General features: G+C 43.8%; 1 long non-coding RNA gene across 3 annotated transcripts in view; it reads right to left on the bottom strand.

Moving 5' to 3' along the window:
• Window positions 1-14987, bottom strand: part of LOC307181396 — a 531327-nt gene that overhangs the window by 114981 nt on the left and 401359 nt on the right. Inside the window, exon 4 of one of the 3 annotated variants that reach the window (XR_013826656.1) lies at window positions 11341-11428. The exons of the other annotated variants lie outside the window; for them this stretch is intronic. This is a non-coding gene — a long non-coding RNA (uncharacterized lncRNA). Of the gene's footprint in view, window positions 1-11340; window positions 11429-14987 lie in introns of those variants that run through there. 3 annotated transcript variants of the gene reach the window in all.

The following is a 14987-nucleotide window of genomic DNA, read 5'->3' as shown; positions in this document are numbered from 1 at the left end:
CAGAAAGGCAGGACAGGCCATGGAGAACTGGGAGCCTTGTTATGCTGATGGGCGGGATGTAAATTGCCAACAGACACTCGGGAGAAGTGTATGGTGTTTCCAGGAACATCTAAAAAACAAAGCAAAAGAGCCTAGGGCACTTCCACTTATGGTCCTATAGCTTAGGGAAATTAAAATCAAAAAGACACAGCCACCCAAAAGTTTGGGATGCCTCTGTTTACAAGAACCTCGTTTACAGTACAAGTTCAACATCACAGAAAGTGAAAAATGGATAAAGAAGTTGTGGTATTTACTTACAAAGCAATATCACTCAGCAATGAAATCTATGTCATCAGGCCCTTAGCAGCACAATGAGTGGATTCAGGTATGATGATTCAAACTGAAATAAGTCACACAGAAAAAGAAACATCATAAGATATCAGTAATACACGGAATGTAAACTTGGCTACACAGGAACTGAATTACAGAACAGAACAGGGTCTCAAATTTAGAAAACCAACTTATGCTTGCTTAAGGGGAAAGGTGAGTTGGGGTGCTGCATAAAACCAGAGATTGAAATGAGCACAGATAAAGTTCCTTAAGCCAAATATGGAATAGACAAGAGCTACTCCTTGCTCAACGAAATGGACTCAACACCCCATATTAAACGCCTAAGAATGTACCTGACTAGTAAGTATCTTAAAACCTATGGATTGCTATGTTTCCGAAAGAGAATCACGCATGTGTACAGGGGCATAAACGCAGCAGTGATAGGATTGGAGACGTTCGGTGAGCAAATGAAGACCCTTTGAAGTCATATTGCATGGTACCCATTCCACGGGTCTCAACTTTCCAGGTTTAAGGTATTCTTCCTTCAGCTAAAACATGCACGTGGAACCCAGAGTATGATCAACCGTGTGAACGGGAGACGTGTTCAAATATGTCTCAGTTTTCCTCCCCTGGTACTCGGGTGCAACATTCCAGACACTTTACTAACACTCGCCCCACTTGGAGAGTCAGTCCCTTTAACCTCATGTTTGGCCCAGTTTGCAATTTCTGCGGAAGATGAACAGGAATAGGGAGAACCAATGAGAGACTAGCTGGAGGTGTCTGGACGGGCAAATTTAACTCTCATTTCCCACCAGGAAGAGGAAATAACCAAAGGCTCAGCGTGCCGTGCCGGAACCAGTTTAGGGCCTGAAGACATCCTGCGGTGTTGCGGCCAGGTCACAAGAAAGCGAGTTGAAGAAAGGAGTTCAGGGGCACTGTAATTCACAAATCTGCAGAGTTATAAATGACAGCTATCGTCCAAAAATAGACTGAAGTAAGGCTGCCAAGAGGACTTGAAAGCGGGGCAGAATTGCAGGAAACCGATTTCAGGAGGTAGACTGGAATTGCATTGAAAGCATAGGAAAAGAGGTAGAACGTCCACAATGATGCACTTGGCCAAAAAGGGCGTATGCGTTTTTTCCTGAATATATTCAGGAAAAAACGCATACGCCCTTTTTGGCCAACCAAGCAAGCTTGCAAAGGAAATCTGCACTACAATGAAGTCTCACTTCCCCCCGGTCAAAAGGGCCATCTGAAAAAAGTGTAAAATCCAGAAAGGCAGGACAGGCCATGGAGAACTGGGAGCCTTGTTATGCTGATGGGCGGGATGTAAATTGCCAACAGACACTCGGGAGAAGTGTATGGTGTTTCCTGAAACATCTAAAAAACAAAGCAACAGAGCCTAGGGCACTTCCACTTATGGTCCTATAGCTTAGGGAAATTAAAATCAAAAAGACACAGCCACCCCAAAGTTTGGGACGCCTTTGTTTACAAGAACCTCGTTTACCGTACAAGTTCAATATCACAGAAAGTGAAAAATGGATAAAGAACTTGTGGTACTTACGTACAATGCAGTATCACTCAGCCATGAAATCTATGTCATCAGGCCCGTAGCAGCATAATGAGTGGATTCAGGTACGATGATTCTAACTGAAATAAGTCACACAGAAAAAGAAACATCATAAGATATCAGTAATACACGGAATGTAAACATGGCTACACAGGAACTGAATTCCAAAACAGAACAGGGTCTCAAATTTAGAAACCCAACTTATGCTTGCTTAAGGGGAAAGGTGAGTTGGGGTGCTACATAAAACCAGAGATTGAAATGAGCACAGATAAAGTTCCTTAAGCCAAATATGGAATAGACAAGAGCTACTCCTTGCTCAACGAAATGGACTCAACACCGCATATTAAACACCTAAGAATGTACCTGACTAGTAAGTATCTTAAAACCTATGGATTGCTATGTCTCCAAAAGAGAATCAAGCGTGTGTACAAGGACATAAACGCAGCAGTGATAGGATTGGAGAGGTTCGGTGAGCAAATGAAGACCCTTTGAAGTCATATTGCATGGTACCCATTACACGGGTCTCAACTCTCCATGTTTAAGGTATTCTTCCTTCAGCTAAAACATGCATGTGGAACCCAGAGTATGATCAACCGTGTGAACGGGAGACGTGTTCAAATTTGTCTCAGTTTGCCTCCCCTGGTACTCGGGTGCAACATTCCAGATGCTTTACTAACACTCTCCCCACTTGGAGAGTCAGCGCCTTTAACCTCCTGTTTGGGACAGTTTGCAATTTCTGCGGAAGATGAACAGGAATAGCGAGAACCAATGAGAGGCTAGCTGGAGGTGTCTGGACGGGCAAATTCAACTCTCATTTCCCACCAAAAAGAGGAAATAACCAGAGGCTCAGCGTGCCGTGCCAGAACCAGATTAGGGCCTGAAGCCATCCTACGGTGTTGCGACCAGGTCACAAGAAAGCGAGTTGAAGAAAGGAGATCAGGGGCACTGTAATTCACAAACATGCAGAGTTATAAATGACAGCTATCGTCCAAAAATATACTGAAGTAAGGCTGCCAAGAGGACTTGAAAGCGGGGCAGAATTGCAGGAAACCGATTTCAGGAGGTAGACTGGAATTGCATTGAAAGCATAGGAAAAGAGGCAGAACGTCCACAATGATGCACTTGGCCAAAAAGGGCGTATGCGTTTTTTCCTGAATATATTCAGGAAAAAACGCATACGCCCTTTTTGGCCAACCAAGCAAGCTTGCAAAGGAAATCTGCACTACAATGAAGTCTCACTTCCCCCCGGTCAAAAGGGCCATCTGAAAAAAGTGTAAAATCCAGAAAGGCAGGACAGGCCATGGAGAACTGGGAGCCTTGTTATGCTGATGGGCGGGATGTAAATTGCCAACAGACACTCGGGAGAAGTGTATGGTGTTTCCTGAAACATCTAAAAAACAAAGCAACAGAGCCTAGGGCACTTCCACTTATGGTCCTATAGCTTAGGGAAATTAAAATCAAAAAGACACAGCCACCCCAAAGTTTGGAATGGCTCTGTTTACAAGAACCTCGTTTACAGTACAAGTTCAATATCACAGAAAGTGAAAAATGGATAAAGAACTTGTGGTACTTACGTACAATGCAGTATCACTCAGCAATGAAATCTATGTCATCAGGCCCGTAGCAGCATAATGAGTGGATTCAGGTACGATGATTCTAACTGAAATAAGTCACACAGAAAAAGAAACATCATAAGATATCACTAATACACGGAATGTAAACTTGGCTACACAGGAACTGAATTACAGAACAGAAAGGGTCTCAAATTTAGAAAACCAACTTATGCTTGCTTAAGGGGAAAGGTGAGTTGGGGTGCTGCATAAAACCAGAGATTGAAATGAGCACAGATAAAGGTCCTTAAGCCAAATATGGAATAGACAAGAGCTACTCCTTGCTCAACGAAATGGACTCAACACCCCATATTAAACGCCTAAGAATGTTCCTGACTAGTAAGTATCTTAAAACCTATGGATTGCTATGTCTCCAAAAGAGAATCAAGCATGTGTACAGGGGCATAAACGCAGCAGTGATAGGATTGGAGAGGTTCGGTGAGCAAATGAAGACCCTTTGAAGTCATATTGCATGGTACCCATTCCACGGGTTTCAACTACCCAGGTTTAAGGTATTCTTCCTTCAGCTAAAACATGCATGTGGAACCTAGAGTATGATCAACCATGTGATCGAGAGACGTGTTCAAATATGTCTCAGTTTTCGTACCCTGGTACTCGGGGGCAACATTCCAGACGCTTTACTAACACTCTCCCGACTTGGAGAGTCAGCGCCTTTAAACTCCTGTTTGGCCCAGTTCGCAATTTCTGCGGAAGATGAACAGGAATAGGGAGAACCAATGAGAGACTAGCTGGAGGTGTCTGGACGGGCAAATTTAACTCTCATTTCCCACCAGGAAGAGGAATTAACCAAAGGCTCAGTGTGCCGAGCCAGAACCAGATTAGGGCCTGAAGCCATCCTGCGGTGTTGCGGCCAGCTCACAAGAAAGCGAGTTGAAGAAAGTAGCTCAGGGGCAATGTAATTCACAAACCTGCAGAGTTATAAATGACAGCTATCGTCAAAAAATATACTGAAGTAAGGCTGCCAAGAGGACTTGAAAACGGGGCAGAACTGCAGGAAACCGATTTCAGGAGGTAGACTGGAATTGCATTGAAAGCATAGGAAAAGAGGCAGAACGTCCAAAATGATGCACTTGGCCAAAAAGGGCGTATGCGTTTTTTCCTGAATATATTCAGGAAAAAACGCATACGCCCTTTTTGGCCAACCAAGCAAGCTTGCAAAGGAAATCTGCACTACAATGAAGTCTCACTTCCCCCCGGTCAAAAGGGCCATCTGAAAAAAGTGTAAAATCCAGAAAGGCAGGACAGGCCATGGACAAATGGGAGCCTTGTTATGCTGATGGGAGGGATGTAAATTGCCAACAGACACTCGGGAGTAGTGCACGGTGTTTCCTGAAACATCTAAAAACCAAAGCAACAGAGACTAGGGCACTTCCACTTCTGGTCCTATAGCTTAGGGAAATTAAAATCAAAAAGACACAGCCACCCCAAAGTTTGGGACGCCTCTATTTACAAGAACCTCGTTTACAGTACAAGTTCAACATCGCAGGAAGTAAAAAATGGATAAAGAAGTTGTGGAATTTACTTACAATGCAGTATCACTCAGCCATGAAATCTATGTCATCAGGCCCGTAGCAGCATAATGAGTGGATTCAGGTACGATGATTCTAACTGAAATAAGTCACACAGAAAAAGAAACATCATAAGATATCACTAATACAAGGAATGTAAACTTGGCTACACAGGAACTGAATTCCAAAACAGAACAGGGTCTCAAATTTAGAAACGCAACTTATGCTTCCTTAAGGGGAAAGGTGAGTTGGGGTGCTGCATAAAACCAGAGATTGAAATGAGCACAGATAAAGTTCCTTAAGCCAAATATGGAATAGACAAGAGCTACTCCTTGCTCAACGAAATGGACTCAACACCCCATACTAAACGCCTAAGAATGTACCTGACTAGTAAGTATCTTAAAACCTATGGATTGCTATGTCTCCAAATAGAATCAAGCGTGTGTACAGGGGCATAAACGCAGCAGTGATAGGATTGGAGAGGTTCGGTGAGCAAATGAAGACCCTTTGAAGTCATATTGCATGGTACCCATTCCACGGGTCTCAACTCTCCAGGTTTAAGGTATTCTTCCTTCAGCTAAAACATGCATGTGGAAGACAGAGTATGATCAAACGTGTGATCGGGAGACATGCTCAAATATGTCTCAGTTTTCCTCCCCTGGTACTCGGGTGCAACATTCCAGACGCTTTACTAACACTCTCCCCACTTGGAGAGTCAGCGCCTTTAACCTCCTGTTTGGCCCAGTTTGCAATTTCTGCGGAAGATGAACAGGAATAGCGAGAACCAATGAGAGACTAGCTGGAGGTGTCTGGACGGGCAAATTTAACTCTCATTTCCCACCAGGAAGAGGAATTAACGAAAGGCTCAGCGTGCCGTGCCGGAACCAGATTAGGGCCTGAAGCCATCCTGCGGTGTTGCGGCCAGGTCACAAGAAAGCGAGTTGAAGAAAGGAGCTCAGGGGCACTGTAATTCACAAACCTGCAGAGTTATAAATGACAGCTATCGTCCAAAAATAGACTGAAGTAAGGCTGCCAAGAGGACTTGAAAGCGGGGCAGAATTGCAGGAAACCGATTTCAGGAGGTAGACTGGAATTGCATTGAAAGCATAGGAAAAGAGGCAGAACGTCCACAATGATGCACTTGGCCAAAAAGGGCGTATGCGTTTTTTCCTGAATATATTCAGGAAAAAACGCATACGCCCTTTTTGGCCAACCAAGCAAGCTTGCAAAGGAAATCTGCACTACAATGAAGTCTCACTTCCCCCCGGTCAAAAGGGCCATCTGAAAAAAGTGTAAAATCCAGAAAGGCAACAGGCCATTGAGAACTGGGAGCCTTCTTATGCTGATGGGCGGGATGTAAATTGCCAACAGACACTTGGGAGAAGTGTATGGTGTTTCCTGAAACATCTAAAAAACAAAGCAACAGAGCCTAGGGCACTTCCACTTATGGTCCTATAGCTTAGGAAAATTAAAATCAAAAAGACACGGCCACCCCAAAGTTTGGAACGGCTCTGTTTACAAGAACCTCGTTTACAGTACAAGTTCAACATCGCAGAAAGTGAAAAATGGATAAAGAACTTGTGGTACTTACGTACAATGCAGTGTCACACAGCAATGAAATCTATGTCATCAGGCCCGTAGCAGCATAATGAGTGGATTCAGGTACGATGATTCTAACTGAAATAAGTCACACAGAAAAAGAAACATCATAAGATATCACTAATACACGGAATGTAAACTTGGCTACACAGGAACTGAATTCCAAAACAGAACAGGTTCTCAAATTTAGAAAACCAACTTATGCTTGCTTAAGGGTAAAGGGGAGTTGGGTTGCTGCATAAAACCAGAGATTGAAATGAGCACAGATAAAGTTCCTTAAGCCAAATATGGAATAGACAAGAGCTACTCCTTGCTCAATGAAATGGACTCAACACCGCATATTAAACGCCTAAGAATGTACCTGACTAGTAAGTATCTTAAAACCTATGGATTGCTATGTCTCCGAAAGAGAATCAAGCATGTGTACAGGGGCATAAACGCAGCAGTGATAGGATTGCAGAGGTTCGGTGAGCAAATGAAGACCCTTTGAAGTCATATTGCATGGTACCCATTCCACGGGTTTCAACTACCCAGGTTTTAGGTATTCTTCCTTCAGCTAAAACATGCATGTGGAACCCAGAGTATGATCAACCATGTGATCGGGAGACGTGTTCAAATATGTCTCAGTTTTCCTCCCCTGGTACTCGGGTGCAACATTCCAGATGCTTTACTAACACTCTCCCCACTTGGAGATCAGCGCCTTTAACCTCCTGTTTGGCACAGTTTGCAATTTCTGCGGAAGATGAACAGGAATAGCGAGAACCAATGAGAGGCTAGCTGGAGGTGTCTGGACGGGCAAATTTAACTCTCATTTCCCAACAGGAAGAGGAAATAACCAAAGGCTCAGCGTGCCGTACCGGAACCAGATTAGGGCCTGAAGCCATCCTGCGGTGTTGCGGGCAGGTCACAAGAAAGCGAGTTGAAGAAAGGAGCTCAGGGGCACTGTAATTCACAAACCTGCAGAGTTATAAATGACAGCTATCGTCCAAAAATATACTGAAGTAAGGCTGCCAAGAGGACTTGAAAGCGGGGCAGAATTGCAGGAAACCGATTTCAGGAGGTAGACTGGAATTGCATTGAAAGCATAGGAAAAGAGGCAGAACGTCCACAATGATGCACTTGGCCAAAACGGGCGTATGCGTTTTTTCCTGAATATATTCAGGAAAAAACGCATACGCCCTTTTTGGCCAACCAAGCAAGCTTGCAAAGGAAATCTGCACTACAATGAAGTCTCACTTCCCCCCAGTCAAAAGGGCCATCTGAAAAAAGTGTAAAATCCAGAAAGGCAGGACAGGCCATGGAGAACTGGGAGCCTTGTTATGCTGATGGGCGGGATGTAAATTGCCAACAACCACTCGGGAGAAGTGTATGGTGTTTCCTGAAACATCTAAAAAACAAAGCAACAGAGCCTAGGGCACTTCCACTTATGGTCCTATAGCTTAGGGAAATTAAAATCAAAAAGACACAGCCACCCCAAAGTTTGGAACGGCTCTGTTTACAAGAACCTCGTTTACAGTACCAGTTCAACATCGCAGAAAGTGAAAAATGGATAAAGACGTTGTGGTATTTACTTACAAAGCAATATCACTCAGCAATGAAATCTGTGTCATCAGGCCCTTAGCAGCACAATGAGTGGATTCAGGTATGATGATTCTAACTGAAATAAGTCACACAGAAAAAGAAACATCATAAGATATCAGTAATACACGGAATAGAAACTTGGCTACACAGGAACTGAATTACAGAACAGAACAGGGTCTCAAATTTAGAAAACCAACTTATGCTTGCTTAAGGGTAAAGGTGAGTTGGGGTGCTGCATAAAACCAGAGATTGAAATGAGCACAGATAAAGTTCCTTAAGCCAAATATGGAATAGACAAGAGCTACTCCTTGCTCAACAAAATGGACTCAACACCCCATATTAAACGCCTAAGAATGTACCTGACTAGTAAGTATCTTAAAACCTATGGATTGCTATGTCTCCGAAAGAGAATCAAGCATGTGTACAGGGGCATAAACGCAGCAGTGATAGGATTGGAGAGGTGCGGTGAGCAAATGAAGACCCTTTGAAGTCATATTGCATGGTACCCATTACACGGGTTTCAACTACCCAGGTTTAAGGTATTCTTCCTTCAGCTAAAACATGCATGTGGAACCCAAGTATGATCAACCATGTGAACGGGAGACGTGTTCAAATATGTCTCAGTTTTCCTCCCCTGGTACTCGGGTGCAACATTCCAGACGCTTTACTAACACTCTCCCCACTTGGAGAGTCAGCGCCTTTAACCTCCTGTTTGGCCCAGTTTGCAATTTCTGCGGAAGATGAACAGGAATAGCGAGAACCAATGAGAGGCTAGCTGGAGGTGTCTGGACGGGCAAATTTAACTCTCATTTCCCACCAGGAAGAGGAAATAACCAAAGGCTCAGCGTGCCGGGCCGGAACCAGATTAGGGCCTGAAGCCATCCTGCGGTGTTGCGGCCAGCTCAAAAGAAAGCGAGTTGAAGAAAGGAGCTCAGGGGCACTGTAATTCACAAACCTGCAGAGTTATAAATGACAGCTATCGTCCAAAAATAGACTGAAGTAAGGCTGCCAAGAGGACTTGAAAGCGGGGCAGAATTGCAGGAAACCGATTTCAGGAGGTAGACTGGAATTGCATTGAAAGCATAGGAAAAGAGGCAGAACGTCCACAATGATGCACTTGGCCAAAACGGGCGTATGCGTTTTTTCCTGAATATATTCAGGAAAAAACGCATACGCCCTTTTTGGCCAACCAAGCAAGCTTGCAAATGAAATCTGCACTACAATGAAGTCTCACTTCCCCCCAGTCAAAAGGGCCATCTGAAAAAAGTGTAAAATCCAGAAAGGCAGGACAGGCCATGGAGAACTGGGAGCCTTGTTATGCTGATGGGCGGGATGTAAATTGCCAACAACCACTCGGGAGAAGTGTATGGTGTTTCCTGAAACATCTAAAAAACAAAGCAACAGAGCCTAGGGCACTTCCACTTATGGTCCTATAGCTTAGGGAAATTAAAATCAAAAAGACACAGCCACCCCAAAGTTTGGAACGGCTCTGTTTACAAGAACCTCGTTTACAGTACCAGTTCAACATCGCAGAAAGTGAAAAATGGATAAAGACGTTGTGGTATTTACTTACAAAGCAATATCACTCAGCAATGAAATCTGTGTCATCAGGCCCTTAGCAGCACAATGAGTGGATTCAGGTATGATGATTCTAACTGAAATAAGTCACACAGAAAAAGAAACATCATAAGATATCAGTAATACACGGAATAGAAACTTGGCTACACAGGAACTGAATTACAGAACAGAACAGGGTCTCAAATTTAGAAAACCAACTTATGCTTGCTTAAGGGTAAAGGTGAGTTGGGGTGCTGCATAAAACCAGAGATTGAAATGAGCACAGATAAAGTTCCTTAAGCCAAATATGGAATAGACAAGAGCTACTCCTTGCTCAACAAAATGGACTCAACACCCCATATTAAACGCCTAAGAATGTACCTGACTAGTAAGTATCTTAAAACCTATGGATTGCTATGTCTCCGAAAGAGAATCAAGCATGTGTACAGGGGCATAAACGCAGCAGTGATAGGATTGGAGAGGTGCGGTGAGCAAATGAAGACCCTTTGAAGTCATATTGCATGGTACCCATTACACGGGTTTCAACTACCCAGGTTTAAGGTATTCTTCCTTCAGCTAAAACATGCATGTGGAACCCAAGTATGATCAACCGTGTGAACGGGAGACGTGTTCAAATATGTCTCAGTTTTCCTCCCCTGGTACTCGGGTGCAACATTCCAGACGCTTTACTAACACTCTCCCCACTTGGAGAGTCAGCGCCTTTAACCTCCTGTTTGGCCCAGTTTGCAATTTCTGCGGAAGATGAACAGGAATAGCGAGAACCAATGAGAGGCTAGCTGGAGGTGTCTGGACGGGCAAATTTAACTCTCATTTCCCACCAGGAAGAGGAAATAACCAAAGGCTCAGCGTGCCGGGCCGGAACCAGATTAGGGCCTGAAGCCATCCTGCGGTGTTGCGGCCAGCTCAAAAGAAAGCGAGTTGAAGAAAGGAGCTCAGGGGCACTGTAATTCACAAACCTGCAGAGTTATAAATGACAGCTATCGTCCAAAAATAGACTGAAGTAAGGCTGCCAAGAGGACTTGAAAGCGGGGCAGAATTGCAGGAAACCGATTTCAGGAGGTAGACTGGAATTGCATTGAAAGCATAGGAAAAGAGGCAGAACGTCCACAATGATGCACTTGGCCGAAAAGGGCGTATGCGTTTTTTCCTGAATATATTCAGGAAAAAACGCATACGCCCTTTTTGGCCAACCAAGCAAGCTTGCAAAGGAAATCTGCACTACAATGAAGTCTCACTTCCCCCCGGACAAAAGGGCCATCTGAAAAAAGTGTAAAATCCAGAAAGGCAGGACAGGCCATGGAGAACTGGGAGCCTTGTTATGCTGATGGGCGGGATGTAAATTGCCAACAACCACTCGGGAGAAGTGTATGGTGTTTCCTGAAACATCTAAAAAACAAAGCAACAGAGCCTAGGGCACTGCCACTTATGGTCCTATAGCTTAGGGAAATTAAAATCAAAAAGACACAGCCAACCCAAAGTTTGGAACGGCTCTGTTTACAAGAACCTCGTTTACAGTACAAGTTCAACATCGCAGAAAGTGAAAAATGGATAAAGAAGTTGTGGTATTTACTTACAAAGCAATATCACTCAGCAATGAAATCTGTGTCATCAGGCCCTTACCAGCACAATGAGTGGATTCAGGTATGATGATTCTAACTGAAGTAAGTCACACAGAAAAAGAAACATCATAAGATATCAGTAATACACGGAATGTAAACTTGGCTACACAGGAACTGAATTACTGAACAGAACAGGGTCTCAAATTTAGAAAACCAACTATGCTTGCTTAAGGATAAAGGTGAGTTGGGGTGCTGCATAAAACCAGAGATTGAAATGAGCACAGATAAAGTTCCTTAAGTCAAATATGGAATAGACAAGAGCTACTCCTTGCTCAACGAAATGGACTCAACACCGCATATTAAACGCCTAAGAATATACCTGACTAGTAAGTATCGTAAAACCTATGGATTGCTATGTCTCCGAAAGAGAATCAAGCATGTGTACAGGGGCATAAACGCAGCAGTGATAGGATTGGAGAGGTTCGGTGAGCAAATGATGACCCTTTGAAGTCATATTGCATGGTACCCATTCCACGGGTTTCAACTACCCAGGTTTAAGGTATTCTTCCTTCAGCTAAAGCATGCATGTGGAACCCAAGTATGATCAACCATGTGAACGGGAGACGTGTTCAAATATGTCTCAGTGTTCCTCCCCTGGTACTCGGGTGCAACATTCCAGACGCTTTACTAACACTCTCCCCACTTGGAGAGTCAGCGCCTTTAACCTCCTGTTTGGCCCAGTTTGCAATTTCTGCGGAAGATGAACAGGAATAGCGAGAACCAATGAGAGGCTAGTTGGAGGTGTCTGGACGGGCAAATTTAACTCTCATTTCCCACCAGGAAGAGGAATTAACCAAAGGCTCAGCATGCCGGGCCGGAACCAGATTAGGGCCTGAAGCCATCCTGCGGTGTTGCGGCCAGGTCACAAGAAAGCGAGTTGAAGAAAGGAGCTCAGGGGCACTGTAATTCACAAACCTGCAGAGTTATAAATGACAGCTATCGTCCAAAAATAGACTGAAGTAAGGCTGCCAAGAGGACTTGAAAGCGGGGCAGAATTGCAGGAAACCGATTTCAGGAGGTAGACTGGAATTGCATTGAAAGCATAGGAAAAGAGGCAGAACGTCCACAATGATGCACTTGGCCAAAAAGGGCGTATGCGTTTTTTCCTGAATATATTCAGGAAAAAACGCATACGCCCTTTTTGGCCAACCAAGCAAGCTTGCAAAGGAAATCTGCACTACAATGAAGTCTCACTTCCCCCCGGTCAAAAGGGCCATCTGAAAAAAGTGTAAAATCCAGAAAGGCAACAGGCCATTGAGAACTGGGAGCCTTGTTATGCTGATGGGCGGGATGTAAATTGCCAACAGACACTTGGGAGAAGTGTATGGTGTTTCCTGAAACATCTAAAAAACAAAGCAACAGAGCCTAGGGCACTTCCACTTATGGTCCTATAGCTTAGGGAAATTAAAATCAAAAAGACACAGCCACCCCAAAGTTTGGAACGGCTCTGTTTACAAGAACCTCGTTTACAGTACAAGTTCAACATCGCAGAAAGTGAAAAATGGATAAAGAAGTTGTGGTATTCACTTACAAAGCAATATCACTCAGCAATGAAATCTATGTCATCACGCCCTTAGCAGCACAATGAGTGGATTCAGGTATGATGATTCTAACTGAAATAAGTCACACAGAAAAAGAAACATCATAAGATATCAGTAATACACGGAATGTAAACTTGGCTACACAGGAACTGAATTACAGAACAGAACAGAGTCTCAAATTTAGAAAAACAACTTATGCTTGCTTAAGGGTAAAGGTGAGTTGGGGTGCTGCATAAAACCAGAGATTGAAATGAGCACAGATAAAGTTCCTTAAGCCAAATATGGAATAGACAAGAGCTACTCCTTGCTCAACGAAATTGACTCAACACCGCATATTAAACGCCTAAGAATGTACCTGACTTGTAAGTATCTTAAAACCTATGGATTGCTATGTCTCCGAAAGAGAATCAAGCATGTGTACAGGGGCATAAACGCAGCAGTGATAGGATTGGAGAGGTGCGGTGAGCAAATGAAGACCCTTTGAAGTCATATTGCATGGTACCCATTCCACGGGTTTCAACTACCCAGGTTTAAGGTATTCTTCCTTCAGCTAAAACAGGCATGTGGAACCTAGAGTATCATCAACCATGTGATCGGGAGACGTGTTCAAATATGTCTCAGTTTTCCTCCCCTGGTACTCGGGTGCAACATTCCAGACGCTTTACTAACACTCTCCCCACTTGGAGAGTCAGTCCCTTTAACCTCCTGTTTGGCCCAGTTTGCAATTTCTGCGGAAGATGAACAGGAATAGCGAAAACCAATGAGAGGCTAGCTGGAGGTGTCTGGACGGGCAAATTTAACTCTCATTTCCCACCAGGAAGAGGAATTAACCAAAGGCTCAGCATGCCGGGCCGGAACCTGATTAGGGCCTGAAGCCATCCTGCGGTGTTGCGGCCAGGTCACAAGAAAGCGAGTTGAAGAAAGGAGCTCAGGGGCACTGTAATTCACAAACCTACAGAGTTATAAATGACAGCTATCGTCCAAAAATAGACTGAAGTAAGGCTGCCAAGAGGACTTGAAAGCGGGGCAGAATTGCAGGAAACCGATTTCAGGAGGTAGACTGGAATTGCATTGAAAGCATAGGAAAAGAGGCAGAACGTCCACAATGATGCACTTGGCCAAAAAGGGCGTATGCGTTTTTTCCTGAATATATTCAGGAAAAAACGCATACGCCCTTTTTGGCCAACCAAGCAAGCTTGCAAAGGAAATCTGCACTACAATGAAGTCTCACTTCCCTCCGGTCAAAAGGGCCATCTGAAAAAAGTGTAAAATCCAGAAAGGCAGGACAGGCCATGGAGAACTGGCAGCCTTGTTATGCTGATGGGCGGGATGTAAATTGCCAACAACCACTCGGGAGAAGTGTATGGTGTTTCCTGAAACATCTAAAAAACAAAGCAACAGAACCTAGGGCGCTTCCACTTATGGTCCTATAGCTTAGGGAAATTAAAATCAAAAAGACACAGCCACCCCAAAGTTTGGAACGGCTCTGTTTACAAGAACCTCGTTTACAGTACAAGTTCAACATCGCAGAAAGTGAAAAATGGATAAAGAAGTTGTGGTATTTACTTACAAAGCAATATCACTCAACAATGAAATCTGTGTCATCAGGCCCTTAGCAGCACAATGAGTGGATCAGGTATGATGATTCTAACTGAAATAAGTCACACAGAAAAAGAAACATCATAAGATATCAGTAATACACGGAATGTAAACTTGGCTACACAGGAACTGAATTACAGAACAGAACAGGGTCTCAAATTTAGAAAACCAACTTATTCTTGCTTAAGGTTAAAGGTGACTTGGGGTGCTGCATAAAACCAGAGATTGAAATGAGCACAGATAAAGTTCCTTAAGCCAAATATGGAATAGACAAGAGCTACTCCTTGCTCAACGAAATGGACTCAACACCCCATATTAAACGCCTAAGAATGTACCTGACTAGTAAGTATCTTAAAACCTATGGATTGCTATGTCTCCGAAAGAGAATCAAGCATGTGTACAGGGGCATAAACGCAGCAGTGATAGGATTGGAGAGGTTCGGTGAGCAAATG

The sequence above is a fragment of the Stenella coeruleoalba genome (genome assembly GCF_951394435.1).
Source record: "Stenella coeruleoalba genome assembly, contig: scaffold_85, whole genome shotgun sequence".
NCBI classification, from domain to species: Eukaryota; Metazoa; Chordata; class Mammalia; order Artiodactyla; family Delphinidae; genus Stenella; species Stenella coeruleoalba.
Note: the sequence above shows the minus strand (reverse complement) of the source record. Positions and strands in the feature narration are given on the sequence as shown.